This window comes from Acinonyx jubatus, chromosome B2 (assembly GCF_027475565.1).
Source record: "Acinonyx jubatus isolate Ajub_Pintada_27869175 chromosome B2, VMU_Ajub_asm_v1.0, whole genome shotgun sequence".
Lineage (NCBI taxonomy): Eukaryota > Metazoa > Chordata > Mammalia > Carnivora > Felidae > Acinonyx > Acinonyx jubatus.
In genome coordinates, this window is record NC_069385.1 from 16,338,510 (window position 1) to 16,357,206 (window position 18,697).

At 45.8% G+C, this 18,697-nt stretch overlaps 1 protein-coding gene across 2 annotated transcripts in view; it reads right to left on the reverse strand.

Moving 5' to 3' along the window:
- PLEKHG1 (pleckstrin homology and RhoGEF domain containing G1) overlaps window positions 1-18,697 on the reverse strand; it is a 227,080-nt gene that overhangs the window by 137,051 nt on the left and 71,332 nt on the right. The gene's annotated exons all lie outside the window — the stretch shown is intronic.

Sequence of the window (18,697 nt, forward strand, 5' to 3'; positions counted from 1 at the left end):
GCTGACAGCCCAGAGCCTGGAGCCCGCTTCAGATTCCGTGTCTCCCTCTCTCTGTCCCTCCCCGGCTGGTGCTCTCGCTCTCAGAAATAAACATTAAAAAAAAATGTTTTTAGGGGCGCCTGGGTGGCTCAGTCGGTTAAGTGTCTTGACTTTGGCTCAGGTCATGAGCTCACGGTTCGTGGGTTCGAGCCCCGTGTTGGGCTCTGTGCTGACGGCCCAGAGCCTGGAGCCCCGGTTCAGATTCTGTGTCTCCCTCTCTCTCTCTGCCCCTCCCCCGTTCATGCTCTGTCTCTCTCTGTCTCAAAAATAAATAAATGTTAAAAAAAATTTTAAAAAAAGTTTTTAAATGAATTGATTCCAGTAGCCTAGTTCTTTTATCTCTCCTGGTGAGCTGGCTGGAGTTGCCTCATACCTAGAAGGTGGGACCTGAGCTCCATTTAGTACACTGCTCACTTATGCCCCCTACTGGTCAAGATGCCCGGTGCACATTGGTTGGAGACCACAGACTGCATGAGTGCTGTGGGAGGGGCAAGTGGTAGAAAGTTCGAGAATCCCTTGAGGATCTCTAGCTGCTGTATTCATTCACCCTGGGTGGTATTAAGATTGAATTAATTGTATTAGCCTGAGAGGTTTTGATATAATTTACTGTTCTTAATGACGTCTATGGATTATGCCAATGAAAGGATCTACATCCACATACTCCTTTTCTCCCAGTGACACCTTATTTAACAAGATCAAGACTGTTTCTGCAGGAGGCAAACTCCTCAGATCCCTCCCTATTCTTCACACACACACAAATGTCTACAGTGTATTACAAAGCAGCAGGGTTTTGAGGGTTCACACTTTGCACATTCATTTTGCTGAAGCGTCCCTCATTTGCTCATTATTGTGAACATTTCCAAAATTTAGAAAAACTTTAGTATCACTGCAGAGGGAGGGAAGGTAGAAATGGAGGATGGGGACTTGAAGGGGTACAAGACTGGGAAGCTGTGGGCTCTAGTCCCTCCTTGTCCCAACCTCAGGGTGGGGGTCAGCCACGAAGCTGGGGCACAGTGGATATTATCATGGGGGGCGGCATTTGATGAGAGGTACGGGTCCTGTCTCTTCCAGTGGTGCACCCCAAAGTGGGGACCGCCCTCTGCCACGTAGCATGCCTTCTGCTGTGCTGGGCTCTGCCAGGGGTCAGCAGATTGCTGCCCGGTGAGCCATGTACCTGTCCTTTAGGGAAAGGGCCGAAGAGGCCTTCAACAGTCTCTTAGTTCCCATGACTGCCAGAGTCACAGGACAGGCTGAAAATGCCTTTGCCGGGCCCCCTCCCTGTGGGCATGGAGTGGCATTCAGGAAAGGACAGCAGGGGATCCAGGTGCTCAAGCCTGGGGCCTGGTTCTGGCCTGGAGGTGGGGGATGAAGCAGGACTCTTTGGGATGGTCCAGGGTCACTCGTTAGGGGACAGGACCAGGAGGCGGGAACACAGTAAGCGTGTTTACCTTGAGTCATTTTGTTTAGGAGCTCCGTGTCCAGCTGCAGGAGACTGGGTGGGCCGGGGGTGAGGCCCCTGAGGGATTCCAGGAAAGGCTCTATCAAGACAAGCTGAAGCCACCTTCGCCCCATCCTCGGGGTGGGGTGGCGGAGATAACACAGCGATGCTGCAAAAGCCAAGGATCTGCCGTGCAGACTGTAGAGAACCAGCATTCTTCAAGTGGGGCTCTTGTTCAAGGTCTCCCATCGTCACCGCTGCCACGGATCTGAGATCCCCGCAAACCACAGACATCGCTCCTCGGTGGGCGAATCAGAAGTCCAAGGTGACAGCCACAGGACACGCGGCCAGAGCCTGACGCCCAGCAATATGCCCAGATTCAGACCCTGAGAGCCCTTTGCAGCTGCTGTTATCAGCCACCAGAAGCGACATCAATGTGGAAAAGTAGGTGAAGGGAGCCACCTGCTAGTTGCAGTAAAATTCCCTGAACCCCATGCCTGAGTGCTCCCCAGAGGTCTGTCTCCTTCGTGTCCTCACGGTTCCCAAGGCTCATTCGCCCGGCACTCGGCACACTGGGCTTATTCTGCCGGCGATCCCCACACCGCAGGGCGCCCCGGGAGCTCTGGATAAAATGCAGATGCCCGGGCCAGCCCCACTAGGTCTGGGACGGTGCCAGGGAGCTGGGTGGCTTCGAGCTCCTCACACTGTCTTACGTTACCAACCCGGAATCCAGCTGAGGGCGGTACGAACAACCCCACTGACCGGACTGTGGGCTTCTTGAAGCCGGAGGCCACGACCTTCATCATCTTCGCGCCCAGCGCCGTGCTGCAGCCAACACGCAGTTGGACGAAGAGAATCAGCACTGTGGCCAGAGGCCCAGCGGACTCCGCCGCTGCCCGGCTGCCCGACGCCCTGATTCTCCCAGCCGCCTCTGGCTTGCCGCAATCGCCCACACTGCCTGGCTAAGGGTGCCATCCGGGGACCTCGCCAGGTCTTTTCTGCACCACAGGCCCCTGGGAATCCCCACGTGTCACTCGCCTGTGGTGTTTTACTCCAGGCAGTGACGGTCTGTCAAGGCTGCCGTTTTCCGGGCCCCCCACCCCCACCCCACGCAGAAGGGCTCGGCTCCACCTCTGCTTCGGATACTCCCGGAAAGGGGTCTGCGTGCAAGTTCAAGGCTCAGGCTTCACGGCAGCGTCGAACACTCTGCTGTCCTTGGTCTGCCCGTCGAAGCAGGTGGGCGCTCAGTGTCCAAGGTTTTCCCCAACAGGAAGCTGAGTAATGACCGTGACTGCTGTGGGAAACGTGGGCAGGAAGAGGAAGAAGAGTAATGTCCTGCCTGTGTAGGTCAGCCCCACCCTTCCTAATTCATACACATATACTTCCTTAAACAGACCTGCCACACGCCCAGGGTGTTCTTCCACCAAGATGCAAAGGGAAACAGCTTTAATTGCGAGCACATGAGGTCATTTTCCTCCCAATCAGCCTTCTGATGACATACCCTCCCCCTCTTCATGAAAAAGGACGCGTCGAGGAAGGAAACACACTTTGTCTTCAGCTAGGAGATCTAAACAATCAGAATCACACCGAAGGATCCTTTAAGGCCAATACGGCTCATGAGAGACTTTACTGCATAGACGTTTGCTTCTGATTTCCTATGGTGACAGTGAGTTACCAACTATTCTCTAAATCCCATTAACATAAATACTGTGCCCACACACCCCCTATGGAGGAGGAGGGCTGAACTGGGCCATCTGCTTCTCTGTAAGCTCTTAGGGCCTATGATAGTTCAGGGCACACAAAGGGCACTTAGCAAATACGGAGTCTGTCTATAAATCCGTGTCAGGCTGTGATATGGCTGTCCACTGCTGAAACGTGCGTTAAGCCATCAGAATGAACTAGGACTCCCATCTCTGTAGCAAATATCTGATGTCCCGTTATTGTGTCAGGAAGGAGATGTTGGGGCACAGGGCGGGGCTGTGTGGGGGGAATTTCTTCATAGCTCCTGATTGTTTTCTGCCATCTGGGTGGGGTTCCAGGAGCTTCTGGTCTCTGACCTCGCACACAGACTTCTCTTTGGGGCAGAAATCGGGAATTTGGTCAGCGAGTGTAGAAGGAAAACTGGGCGGGCATCATTTAGCCCCGCTCTGGTTCTTTTCGGCAGAGAATTGCCCACAGGTAGCCCACGTCTTGCTTTACTTCTTGTCGCCACAAGGGTGCCATGTGCACAATCCACTCTTGTGGGGGGGGAGGCTGTCTATTCGTTCTGCCGCATGGGAGAGCTTCTGCTTGTGAGTTTAGTATTAGATACCCACCCCACAGACGCAAGGCACAATCTCCTGTCAGTTTTATCGATAATAAAGGTGAGAGATTGGTTTCTCTGCCTTATTCCTTTGTTTTAAATTTTCAGATTGCTTCAGAACCTGGGTGGGAGGAGAACGTCTTTATTGCCCTGTCCCCCGATGTCCTAAGTGTGGGACACTGGTGTTTATTTGGCGATTTATAGCAAGTTGTTTTATGGGTTAGCTTTTAGGGTCCTGCAGCTGGCTTCTTCTGTGACTTTGGAGAGCAGCTTTAAGCCTTATACCACATGCAGCTTTTACTCTGACAGCTGATTTCAGCTTAAGATGACTTTGCCCACAGGGGAGCGGCTCTTTCTAGAGTATTGGGGCTGTTCATCGACACATGAATGGATAAAGAAGATGTGGCCAATTTTTACGATGGAATATTACTCAGCCACAAAAAAGAATGACCTCTTGCTATTCGTGCCAACAGGGATGGACTTGTTAGGCTAAGTGAAATACATCAGACAGAGAAACACAAATGCCGTAAGATTTCATGTATACGTGAAATCTAAAAAAAAAAAAAAAAACCCAAAGGAATAGACAAAAGAAGCAGAAACAGGCTCACAAATACAGAGAACAAGCTGGCGGTTGCTGGAGGGGAGGAGAGTGAGGGGATGGGCAAAATGGGTGGAGGGGAATGGGAGACACGGGCTTCCAGTTACAGAATGAGTCATGAGGACGAAAGGTACAGCATGGGGACTACAGTCAACGGTACTGTCACAGTTTCGTATGCTGGCAGATGGTAGCTATGCTTATGATGAGCACAGCATAACGTGCAGCCTTCTGGAATCACTCTGCTGTAGGCCTGGATCTCATGTAAGGTGATGGCCAACCATACTTTGATGAAATAAAAAGATAGACAGACAGTCAGACTGCAGGCACCAGGCCCTCCCAAGCAGGGTTCAGGCCTCACTCCCCGAAGCAAATGACTGGGTGGCCCCAGCAAGTGCAAGCTGAGCCTAATGGTGGGGGGGGGGTCGTTAGGAAGGAAGCTACCACTGCTTGCCCTTGACCTACACAGGTGCGGGGTCTCTGAAGCAGGTGTACGGAGGCAAAGAATCAGCAATCGGATAAGGAGAGTCCTTGCGTTTACAGGCGACTGAGACACCAAGGGTGAACAATGCTGCAAGGCAACGAGTGCCGTATGTCTTGCAGAGGGGGGCACAGCTTCGAGTGCTTCTTGCCAGGCCCGTCCAGGCAGCACCAGATTAACTGCTCCAAATCCCACTCTGCATCCAAGACCAAGAGGAAATCCAGGAGGGGCAAAATTTGGATTGAGGTGGCTCTTTGTGAGTCTCCCCACACTGCGGGGCCTTAAGATAGTTCTAGATCAATTGGTTCTCTCACTCAGATACCATTGAGACTCTGGAGCTGGCAATGGCCTTTGGATCAAAGTGCTGCATGTTGGGAACTAACTAGCTGCTCTGGGGGAAGAGAAATAAAAACCTATTTTCTAAATTCGGAGGGCCTGCAGCCGTCTGTGTTGGCTTAGTTCGCAACATGAAGAACATGGTGGAAATTCTAAAGCGAAAAAAAAATGAAAACGAGAAGAACAAGACGATGCTCTACTGTTGGTTCTTTTCTCTGAGTAATAACCACAACCTGGGCTGAACTGTTCTGAGCTGGACGCGCTACAAAATCCAGCTAACATTACCTTAACTCCCAGATGCCGTGTTTATGGTCCTCAGTGTTGCCGTGGTCGCATACGGGGAAAATATCGTGAGTCGTGTCTGCGGATATAAATCAATCCCTGAGAAACCTGCCTGAAAATTCATACAGAATTTGAATTCTCACACACACACAAGCAGGTCTTGTAGTCTAGAGACATTTATTAGCTGCCAAGGCATCTGTTTTCTCTCCGCCCTAGTGGTAGGAAAATGCGGTCACACTTGCCCATCTCAGATGACTTTCCTGGACTCTCCAGGTGTCCCGCTGCTCCAGGAGCAGCTCTCTTCTCTTCAAGGGTAAAAGTCACATGGGGTTATCTGCCCTCACCTCTTCAGCTCTTCCCCAACCCACTCGAATCTAGTTTTCCCCTCGTCTTTTTCCAACCATCAGAACGGCTCTGTGTCTTCATCCAAGCTGGTATTTATCAGTTCCTTTCTCATGTAACTTCCGGCAGTGCACGACGCTTTCGGGCTCCTCTTGAAGCACTTTCGTCCCTTGGGGACCACGGTCTCTTATTCTCCTGGTTTTCCTCCTGCCTATATTGACATTCCTTTTCAGTCTCCTGTGCAGGATTACCCCGTGACTCCTCTGTATCTTTGGCCCAAACTTCTGAGCACCAGACCAGTATATCCAAGTGACTCTTTGAGGTCTGAGAATTCACAGGAAACTGAAATGTAATGAACTACCCAAAACGAAATGCAATCTTCCTCCCCAGTCTGGTCGCCTTCCAGTGACTGCCACCCGATTTGTGTGGACACACCAGCCAGAAACTTGAGCCATCCTTTCCACCTTTTCACTCCGGATATTCGAATCATGACCACTGCTAGCTTCTTTGGTGGTGTTGTTTGTTTTGTTTGTTCTTCACTTTTTAGCTCACTCTCAAGTGTCACTGACTTTTCTCCATCTCTGCCCTGGTCATCTTTCAATTGTACTAGCATAATATTCTCTTACACCTTCTCCTGAGAGCACAGGACCATCACGCTACAAGCTTTTCACACTGCGAATGGGATGTCACCCCACCCTTCCCCTCATCCACCGAAAACTCCCCTATGCCTTTCATTTCATCGAGGACCGTGATCAAAAATTTCACATGATCCCGAACACCTTGTACCTCCTCGTCCCTGCCTCCTTGCTAACTTATACGGGCGTCTCTCCTGGATGGCTCCAGACTTATCACTCTTCTCTGAGCTCCTCTAGGAGATCCGGGTCCCCACACGTTGCTTTCCAGCCACGAACAACCTCCTGCCACAGCTGCGACTGCCCTTAATCCAGCTACCACTCTTCCAGGCAGTGCCTATATGTTTGTCCTTTCTAGCATTGATAATTTGCAATGAACTCTTGGTTCATAGTCATCTCCCCTACTAGTCCACTCTGTAATATTGATGTGGTTGTGTGGGGGGGGGGGGGGCGGGGTGTCATGTGTGTTTTGCTCACATCAAAACCCCAGAATAGTGCCTGATACATGGTACCTACTCAATGAGCACTTAGTGAATGAATGAATGAATAGCCATCATGCACTGGGGCGTTGGTATAATTAGTGTGCATGATATTTCTATCACAGCCGCTGTAATCAAAAAAAAATGCTATTGTTATAATGAGAAACCAAGTTCTGTTAAGAAAGCAGCCCATAATTATAAAATCATTCCCGTGGGAAAACATGATCTACTTTATGATACCTACTTTATTTTATGAATTCTCCAAAGAGCACTGTGGTGCAAAGTGGGCTGCCTATATTTGTCTCCTTTTAGATTTACGATTCGCATCTTCCGTGCTCCTAGAAACCCTATCTGCATTGCTATCCACAGCCATAAAGCTCAAGAAATTTAACAAATGACTAAACATCTCTTGGCAGCTTAGTATTCATTATAAGATTAAAACCTAGGTTAAAATACATTTCAAAAAACCTATGAAACTTGCATTCTATTAAAAACATCGCAACTAAGAAATAACATTAAGGCAGCAGAGCCTTTCCGTGGCTGACTCTTGATATATTGCAAAAACGATTTTCACATTTACAGTTGACCCCTGAACAGCATGGGGGTTTGGGGCACCCCATCCTCCCACACTAGAAAATCCACATGTAATTTTCAACTCCCCAAAACTTCTATAATAGCTTACTGTTGATGGGAAGTGTTACTGATCACATAAATAGACAATTAACACATATGTTTTATGTGTGTGTGTGTGTGTGTGTGTGTGTGTGTGTGTGTGTGTGTGTGTGTATTTTAACATTTATCTGTTATTGAGAGACAGAGAGAGACACAGCATGAGCAGGGGAGGAGAGGGAGACACAGAATCTGAAGCAGGCTCCAGCCTCTGAGCTGTTAGCACAGAGCCCAACGTGGGGCTTGAACTCACAAACCACCAGATGGTGACCTGAGCTGAAGTCGGACGCTTAACCGACTGAACCACCCAGGCGCCCCACACGTATGTTATATATTATATGCATTCTCTACTGTGTTCTTAGAATAAAGCTAGAGAAAAAAATGCATGAAGAAAGGCACATGGAAGAGAAAATACACTTACAGGACTGTGCTGTATGTATCAGAAATAATCAGTGTAAGTGGACCCGTGAATTTCGGGCTCCTGGGCTCTTCTGGGGTCAACTCTACTCTTTCCTCTGCATCAAAGTAAGAAAGGCCACCCTGCATTAGTGTGGCACCTTTACTGACAACTGCAATTTACTAAGAATTTGCTTAACATGTTGATTTTGTAGAAAAATCACTCATAAATATTTTTTCCCCTTTTCTTTTTTCAGAGATTTATCTATGTTCTCAGCAATAAAAAGTGACAGGTTTAGACTGAACTCCAGTTGACAATTGGGGTCCAAAGATTTCAGGCTTTAAAAACTGCAATATCAATTTAGCCCCATTGATAAAACCCAGACTTTGCAACCCTGTTTAAAAGGTACCTAGAAATGTTTTGCCGTTAATTCACATCCTCATTCATTCACTCCTGATGGTTAGGACAGAGTCCCAGGAAAACTTCAGCATTTGGCAGTTGAGAATAACCATCTGCTCCAGCAAAACCTTTGTTATTTGTGATTCCACCCTGAAATCTGAACCCCATAAAATTTTAGACCTTTGTATTAGATTGGTGCAGAACCTTAAACTGGAGACCATGCTGCCATTTCTCTGTCTTTTAAAAACAGCATGTGGATTAATTATAAGGTGCTGATTGACCTGGATTAGTCTTTATCCCTGCCTGCACAAAATTAATTCCTACCGCTGACATCAATTAGATTGGGTCAAGATGGGTAACTTGGGCTGAACCTAATAGAAAAATTTCTGTTTACTAAGGCATCTGAAGTTAACATGGATTATTTCCATTAAGAAGTAATTCTTTTTGGGGGTGCCTGGGTGGCTCAATCAGTTAAGTGTCCGACTTCGGCTCAGGTCATGATCTCCACGATCCTGAGTTCAAGACCCACGAGACCCACGAGACCCACGTCAGGCTCTGTGCTGACAGCTCAGAGCCTGGAGCCTGCTTTGGATTCTGTGTCTCCCTCTCTCTCTCTGCCCTTCACCCACGAATGTTCTGTCTCTCTCTCTCAAAAATAAAAATAAATATTAAAAAAAAGAAATAATTCTTTTTATATATATGGGGAGTTATTAATGGCACTAGGGATTAAATTTCTCTATGTTCACTTTATAGAGTTATTAAAGCTTATATGGACACTGCTGAATTTAGCTGCTCATTTGGAACAATTTTAAGACATTTGACTAGAAAAAGTGAGGAAACATTAACCTTAATGGCCGCATGTTTTGTCTTAAAGTATCAGATATTACTCATGCCAACATTTAAGGGGTCATAAATACCATTTACATTAAAGGCAAGGGAACACATTGAAAAGACCTTGTAAGGCTCCCCTCTTTTGCTGGAAACATTTGATATCAGACACTTTAATTAACAAACAGTCGGCTAACTGGAGTTTTAGCTAACGGAACCTGAGCAATTCTGGATCAGAGTACCTTTACCCTGGTCGACTCCTGATAGTAAGAAAGCTCTTTGGCTTCTCGACGGTCTAACCCTCCCCCTCAATGTCCCTGGAAGCGTACCCCTCCTCTCCTTCCTCTTCCACCGCGGTCACTGAGGGCTCCCCAAGCCTACAGTCCCAGAAACCTGTTCTTGCCTCTGCAGACAGCAAGGCAGTGAGCCTAGGAATACAGTCCTGGGGCACAATTTCAAATGGCTGGAGCGAGTACTATCAACAAATGGTAAAAAGAGAGCATTACACCATATTAGGGATGAAGCAGGCTAATATATTTTTCCCCAGGTTAAAATGAAAAACAGATGATTCAGACATCAGAATTTAGAATTTCTTTCCAAATTAAGGATATTTAACATGACGGGCACATGTCAGGTGTTGTGGTGAACACAGGTAGGGCCCCGCCACCCCCACCCCCAACCTGGTCTTGAGTCTCTGTGTGTGTCATGAAATTGTCCTCTGACGGGATGATATAGCAGTTGGGCCCCGAAGAACAAACAGGAATAATTAGGGGTCAGCCGGCCTGGATCTGCAGGATGCGGTCAGGGGGCAGGTACGCAGAATGCCACGTGCAAAGACCCATGGTGCCTATTTGGGGGAAACGCAAGCAATGCAGTAAGGCAGAAAGCGTGGGGTGCGTGCGTGTGTGTTGCGTAAGGAGTGGTAAGGAGGAAGAGTGAGCCACAAGAGAAGGACAATAGACACAAGCAGGAACGAGGCCACGAAGGGCCTCACGCATCTAAACCGAGGGCCTGACTTTATCCTACAGCAATGGGAAGGGTTTGAAAGGTTTTAAATTGAGGAATACCATGATCGGATCTGGATGTTGGAAAAAAGACTCTCAATGACGTGGGGGAACAGATGAGGACGTAAGAATGCATGTAAGGGGGCAGAGACCAGCTGGGAAGGAGGTGATGGTGGCTTGTATCGAGACAGCCGGAGTGGGGAAGCATATGGTTTGGGGCTGCTTAGATTGGGGTGTGTGTGAAGGAGGGGGAGGAGTCCGGGAGAGGGCTAAGGCCTGTGGCGCAGACACTTGGGGGCTGGCACCGCCATTTTTCACAGGGGTATGCGTAAACAAGAGCGGAGGAGAGTTTGGGTGGTGGGGTGCCGGGTCAGGTAAACAGTGACCTTCATTTTCAGACATTTACGCTACTGCTTGTATTTTCTTCTCCGTGGTCATCAATCCTTGGAAAGCATTTTTGAACCTGGGCTTTTTTAGAGTCTTTGAGTTGCAGGAGTTCCTCCTCCAGATCAGAATCTCCCTCATCCCCATTTCGCTCTCCCTCATCCCATCTCTCACGCCTTCTAACGCTACAGCTGTTCAAGAAACGCTTGCCTCCTGACACCCTTACGACGCATTCCCAGAAAGAGCGCCGTGGGCTTAAAGAGTTAAGGCTTTAATAATTCTTACTACACGCTGCCAGGTTTTCTCCAAAAAGACTGAATCGATGTACATTGTCAACAATAGTGCACGAGGATCTCCGTTTTCCCTAGAGCCCTTCCAGCATTGGCCTTTGACATTTGTTCACCTGGTTGGTGTGAGATGTTTTCATTAAAAAAAAAAAATTGACTAAAGTTGGACGTATCTTCAGATTTGGTTTCCTATTGGGCTTCTTGTTAGGTGAAAAGTCTGTTTCTATCCTTGGACCATTTACCCAGTGAGAATCTGATATTGTACTCGTGTTATATATTTGAAATCTGAAAATAAAACTCTAAGACAAGGTTATAGGAGTAGGACCTCCCTTCTTCTCCCAAACCCCAACCCCGACGTGGAAAGCAAGAGAGGAGAAAGAAGAAAGACAGCAAGAGGGTATGAGCCCGTGTGAGAAAATGCTCCTGAGACAGCTCAAGTGGTCAAAGGCACACACCTTGGTCTCCAGCAGATCTGGGTTTGAGTCCTGTTTCTGCCATTTAGCAGCAGCGTGACCTCAGGCAAGTTCCCACACCACGTAATGGGAGAGCGCATTGAAGGGGACAGGAATGGGCACAGGAGGACCAGTCAGGAGCTGTTCTCACAGGATGGTAGAGGGGAAATGACAAAGCGCAAAGCACTTGCCCTACTCTGCCTGCTGGCACACGGGAAGCACCCAAAATGTCACTCGTGACTGCTACACGTTGCTCAGCGAGGCCACTTCGTCGATTGTTACGAAGGTTTTGGGCTTACCGCTCCATTTTCAAATAGGAAACGGTTCCAACGGGTGGGCACCTGTTCTAGGAAATGTGCGAGGTATATAACCTGGCATTTATGTGACTTGAAAGAAAAGTGAAACGCGGGTGTCATAAATGGAGGTCTACAAAAATTTATAACCCTAGCTTGACCTTGGCCGGCTCTCGGCTCCCCCTCTGGATATCATTTCTCAGAGGAGCTTCTAAAACTCCCTGGTGGCAAATTCACTCTGGGCAAGGCAGGGGGAAGAGAGCTTGACCTCTGAGGTCACTTGTTCTGTTGCGATTGTTAGAGTAAAATAGCAATTATCCAAATTCCTCAAGAGATGAGAAGTTCTGCCTAACTGAACTTTCTGGTCGCTTTGGGGTTAACAATGAAACCCTCTTTCAACCCCTGTTCAATTTCTTTGTCTCTAAACTGGGTCATACAAGTTTCTGCCTCTAGAAGTAAGTATGGTGGCCAAGCTATAATTTAGCCTTCCTCTGATGATTCAGTCTCTTGCTCTGCCTCGGGGTCAGCTCTGAAGAAGGAGCCTCACCACAGACTCCGAGAAGAGAAGATGGGTGAAATGGGTTGAATGAAGACCTAGGATACCGCACTTCAGGAGGTCTACCTTAGTTCCGGAAATAACCCCTCATGTCCAAGACCTCTGCGTGTGCAGTGGAGAGGGAGGGTTAGATTTTCTTCTAGAAACTGAGCTTAGAAAGAACAGTCCATTAGGGGCTTTGGCTTCCCTACACGTTACTGGACTACAGGCGTACGTCATGCCCCAACTGGGAGCTGAAAGCCCCAAGAAGTGTCCTGCAATAGATTTAAGCACCTAATAGCGAGCATTGGCTACAGAGAGGTGGAAAAGTTATCAGCCTTTGTCTACCACTCTTCATCTAAACGCTGGCTACCATGAAGGGTCTGAGCTCCGACAGCTCCGCAGAGGTCACGGACTACACAGAATGTGTAAAAACAACACGGCACTACACAGATGTGCGTATGCTTCCAGATAAACGGGTCGTTTCCTAGAACGGAGCTTACCTTAAACGTGTTTTTGGAACTTGTATCCAGGATGAGCTGCCCTCTTACAGAGGAGGCTAAAGGTTAATTTTCTGTGGCATTAAGCACTGCAGGCAAATGCCAAAATTCTATTCCCAGACCTAAATTATATAATCAGAAATAGAGCATTCGAACTGCACATCAAATAGTCTCGCTTTCTGGCAGACTATGAAAAAAATCAGTTTCAGTGTTTGAAGTAGGCATTTGTTTATATAATGCAATCAACCATGACTGCCAAACACAATAATTAAATGCTTTAACAAGGGGGAAATCTTGCCAGAATATGTAATTTGAGGGGGAAAATAAGCAGAGGGTTGATATGTAGCAGAAAATGCTGAATTATTTATTTCCTGCTACTCAGAAGCAGACACTCCGACTACGTGCAGAGATAGTCAAAGAGAAAGGAGAGAGTCAGAGGGTCAGCTATTTTACCTAAATCTCATCTTACTTTTTATCTTCCCACCCCAGCTTGAAAAATGAGGACTTCTCACCTTCCTTTCCTTGTAAAATCACCTGGGTGGAAATGAAATTAACAGCTATGAAGAAAAACCCAAACAATCGTATCTTTCTCTCTTAGTTAGTTGAATTATCAGCTGAAGTTTTATTCAGTTTGGACTGTGCCTGTATCTCTCTTCTGGGCAGGGATGACGCCCGATAAGGGAGTGCTTTTATGTCACCGCGTAAAACGACACAAAACTAAATAAAACTGGGATGTTATACCTACGCATTTTAAAAATTCCTTCTAAATCTACAGCCTTTGGTATGATTTTCTCTTATGACATTCAGAGGAAAAGTCGTAGCACGTGAACAAATAGCCGAAGGCATTAAGCATCAATGCTTAAAATAATATTACTTAAAATAATAATGAAAAACATTCCCCAATTATGTCTTGTGGCTTATAAACAACTTAACGTATGCCTTTCATATGTAAAGATGTTATAATAAATATAAATATATAATAAATGTATTAATGATTATATATTATGTGTAAGATGATAATTTAATATGTATATTTATATATTAGTTTCCATTAATTATATTACACGGGTCAAGGGAATGATGACTTAAAATTTTTTGTCTTCTCTTACTTCACCTAAATGCTACCACTAGTGAAATACAGCATCGGTTTAATATAGGCTTATAGTTAAAATGAACAGCTAATTAGATCTTTTAAAAGGGTTCGACTTCTAAGACAACCGAACATCCTTAATTTTGATGTTCACATCTCTAAGATCAAACAGTATAAATGCCCTCTGGCTTCCCGCAAGAACTTAAAGGAACAGCAGGGAAAGGAGAGGAGGCAGAGGCAATTTCTACAATTTGCATAGTACCGCAAAGCCCCGAGTAACAATTTATTCATGGGGACATCCATGGCACGAGGCTCTCATTTTCTCCATGGTATAGACAGAACCCAGGCTGAGGGAGCCCTTTGCAACACTCATATGGTGAGTTGGGTAAGGGAAATACCAGTATGAAGACTTCTGGTATTACTCTCCCTTTCTGTGACCTGAAAAGTGGTTCCTCGGTAACATCTACGCACCTTTTGTGTGACTTAGAGCATAACTTCTTTAGCATCAGGGGCCCCCTGGTCTGAGGGATCATTAGCTCTTGACTCCAGCCTAGTGCAAAAGGTTCCTAACTGCTTACCATTTTTTTCCACTCTTACCCAAGAGCTAAATAAAATCAGTCTTCAAAAACTTAAACTGGATTGCATCACTCCCCTGCTTAAAACCTGTCAATATAGTCTCCTTGCACTTAGAATAAAAGCCAAACTCCTTAACGTGGCCTGCAAGCCCCCCAGCCTCCCTCCCATCTCACCTCATTGTCCCCTGTCTATTGCTCCCCAGCCTCTCTGGCTTTCATTTTTCATTCTTTCATTCACAGCCCAGCTTCAGACGGGCCTTCCCCAATTCCCTCGGCCAACAAAGTCTGTACACGTAGGAGTACCCTGTTTTCTCCATTCGTAGCACTCACCATGATTTGTAATCATACACTGTAATGGTCTTTAAAATCATTTTTCAGGGGCGCCAGGGTGGCTCAGTTGGTTGAGCATCTGACTCTCGGTTTCAGCTCAGGGCATGATCCCAGGGTCATGGGATCGAGCCCCACGTTGGGCTCGATGCTGAGTGTGGAGTCTGTTTAAGATTCTCTCTCTCTCCTTCTGCCCCTCTCCCCCATGCATTCTTTTGCTCTCTCTCTTTCTCTCTAAAATAGATTAAATGAGGGGCGCCTGGGTGGCTCAGTCCGTTGAGCGTCCGACTTCGGCTCAGGTCATGATCTCGCTGCCCGTGAGTTCGAGCCCCGCGTCGGGCTCTGTGCCGACAGCTCAGAGCCTGGAGCCTGCTTCGGATTCTGTGTCTCCCTCTCTCTCTGACCCTCCCCCATTCATGCTCTGTCTCTCTCTGTCTCAAAAATAAATAAACATTAAAAAAATAAAAAAAATAAAAATAAAAAAAATAGATTAAATGAAAAAAAAGTCATCTTCAGCTCCACTAGACTCTAAGCAACCTGGGAGTCCACTTTATCTATAGCACCTACTACAGCACTTGGCATATGAAGCTTTTCCGTAAGTGTTGGCTGCACGAAAGCTTAAGCAAGTGAAGCGTGAGGGGACTCCTGACCCACCTAGTTCCTCAACAGTGTTGGGCTTTGGTGACTTCTTACCTGTAATGGCTCTCCCTTACCCACAACGGCTCTTTAAAGGAGCACTCCTTAGGATGGACAAAAAGGGAGCAACACGAGAGCTCTAACATTACGTCATTTCCCTCAACGAAATGGACCATATGGAGTCAACTACTAATAGGTCTTTTAGCCATGAGTACATATGTGATCCAGGGTGCCCCCATTATTCCTGGGATAATCAAGGGGCCCCAAAGTTTGCCGAATGAACCCAAGGATGCAAAAACATTTTGAAATAACCCTTAGTTAGCTCTAGGGCTGACGTGTAGGCACAACTCCAGGGGCCTCCGTGCCCAGAGGGGTTTGTGGTCAACCCCTGGTGGACGGTGTAGAGCAGGTCCATGTGGCCATAGGTGGTGGCTGTGCTCAGTTCCTCAGTGTTTTCATTTTGGATTATTCTTCCAGCCCTCTGCTTTGCTCCTAGGTTTATTCTTTGTTTTGAACCCAACATTTAACTTCTACGTGTCTTTAAAAATACAATTAAATGGATCATATTCCTTATAAAGTCAATGAAATTAAAGTCAGTGAGAGGCTATGAAAAGAGAATCTGCTTAAGTCAATTTTTTATTAGAAAAACACCCCCAGCACTACTGACGTTTGAAAACTGATCCCTCATTGTTTAGTTACTTTGAAAACAGAAGCACATATGAAAATATTGTATAAAATGTTTTCCTTAAGTATTTTTCTTGAAATTTCCATCAAAATCCATGGGGTTTATGAAGAAAAATAAACATCGATTTCATTGAGGGAGCAGGGATAAAAATTAATAAAGCCGCTGCTTTCCTTAAATACAAAAATCCCTTAGTAATCCCAGGAATGGTTTCAAAAGGAAATCAGAAATACATTTTAAGGTCAAAATCTGGGTAAGTACAATGTCAACATGAAGAACACCTTTGGTAAGAACTTGATTGAGCTTAAGAATCATTCTTTACAAGATTCTGTACAGGATTGTTCTCTATGGGATCAATTGTTTCACACGATTCTGCCAAAAGGACCTAAAGAAATAGTTCAAGCAACTCTGACAGCAAGTAAGGCGTTGAAAGCGATTTAGTAAAAATTGACCCCAAAGAGCATCTCACGAGCTTACCTGTTCGCTAAGGAGTTAATTCTCCTCTTACCCAGAAGCCTTATGGGTACAAGCAGAAGTAACTGCAAGGGAGGCATCAAACTAGGTCAGAGAATGTCCTCTGTAAAAGTTCAAATGCCATCTCAGAAGCCTCTTCAATCTCCGTCCACTCAGAGAAAAGTCACCTTTTCTTTCTCTTTGCTCCTACTCCTTCTGTGCAATAAAGACACATCCCAGCTTGCTACAGTCACGAGCCTTGAAGGCTTTTGCTCCCGCCTTTTGAGGGCTAGATCTAAGCCACGGGTCTCCTTTTGTCTCTCCTGAATCCGCAGAGTAGCTGTGCAAATGTTTGAGTTAAAAAAATGAATGTGGGTATTTACAGTGATCTTATTTTAGCTGTCCTACAGAAGTAGGTGGGGGAGAAACAAGCCTTGAGAAGAAAGCTTAAGTGAAAATGTTGAAAAATAAATTAGGATTAGCAATTGCTTTGAGTCGTCACTGCCATAAAATAAAAAGATTACTGCCAGATGTATGCAACATATTGGTCCCAATAATTTAGCTCTCGTTTTATCTACATGTAAGGTCAAATAAGACATTCCGTTTTGTATTACTGTGTACAAAGTAGAAGGACTGGAAAAACCATGTGTTTTGGACCATCCGAAGACTATATTTCCAGAAACATATCAAAATGTAACTAACTGAAAGAAACAAAAGTTTTTAAGCCTTTACTGTACTCTTCCCCCGCCAGATAATCAACTTATTTTCATGGGTCCATATAAAGCATTCTGACTTTAAAGTCTTTCATGTGAATATTTCAGGGCAGGGCTGATTAGGAACACTGAACCCCAGCGGACTAGAACACTGAGCTCTCCCTTGGTCATGAGCCAGCAAGACTCCATGGAAACCAGTGAGTCCTGATAGATCAAAGAAGAATCTAACACTTAAGAATTGCCTCCAACAACCCAGTAATAGAAACTATGCTCAATAAGGGTACAATTTCTCAAATGGACCATTACATTTTATTACAGAACTCAAAATATCACCCCAAATCCAGAAATTTACAAAGGGAAATGTTGGCTCCCAAAGAAAAACCATAATTCTTTCTTTGGAACTAAACTACAGAGAGGGTGAAACATATTTGAGGGAGCCATAAAGAACCCAATCGTCTTGCACTTTGTTTAGAAGGTATTTTGATTGTTTAATGCTTCCGCGATAATTTTTTTGTTATGTTTTTAGGAAAGTTATGGTAGGGCAGCTAGGGCTTTCTGTCGTTTCTTGGCAGGTACAGATGGCAATCTATGTGTTTGGCACGAGGACGCAGCAATATGTGGGCGCAAGAAGCCTTCTAGTTCACAGACAAGCTCTCACACCCAACAGAAACCAGCTTACAGAAACCAGGCAAGTGGACTTTTAGACTCACTCTTCACTGTCATATTCCTGGAAAGGCCTATTTGCCTACAGGCATTTCAGCCACTTTTGTATAGAAGTCAATTTTCTTTTCTTTTTTTTTTTTTTTAATTTTTTTGTTTTACATTTATTTATTTTTGAGAGACAGAGAGAGACAGAGCATGAGCAGGGGAGGGGCAGAGAGAGAGGGAGACACAGAATCGGAAGCAGGCTCCAGGCTCTCAGCGTCAGCACAGAGCCCGACGCGGGGCTCGAACCCACGGACCGTGAGATCATGACCTGAGCCAAAGTCGGACGCTCAACCGACTGAGCCACCCACGTGCCCCTATAAGTCAATTTTCAAATACTTCTGCTCTTTATGTCTCTTTAGACACACATCTCACAAGCAGACAAGAGGTCTTGAAACCTTTTATGCCCACTGATTGACCGAGCAATCTTTTCAAGGGCCAAGTAGCACACAACAACAACAAGATACTATTTTTCCTTGTTATTGTTGGATTTAGTATCACCGTTAGTTCTAAGGGAGGGCCAATTCCGCTTTTCACTGCGCTTCATTGATTTTTGGACTTCTGAGGTCAGTTTCTCTAAAAGTTGCTAAGCAGAAGCGAGGCTGGACAAAAAAATGTTGTATTTGATAATTATAATGCAGGAAAATACTTCTGCTTGATTTATTGAAGCATATTGTTTAGACACATCTGTTGCAAATAGGAAAAACTAGATTGCTATGAACAAGGAAAATTAATTATATAATTAGAGGTTGTCCAATAACTCGACAGAATTACTGGATTCTGTGCTTCAAACTACTCTCTTCCCAGATACTTTATGATGTTAGATTGTGTGTAACAAACAG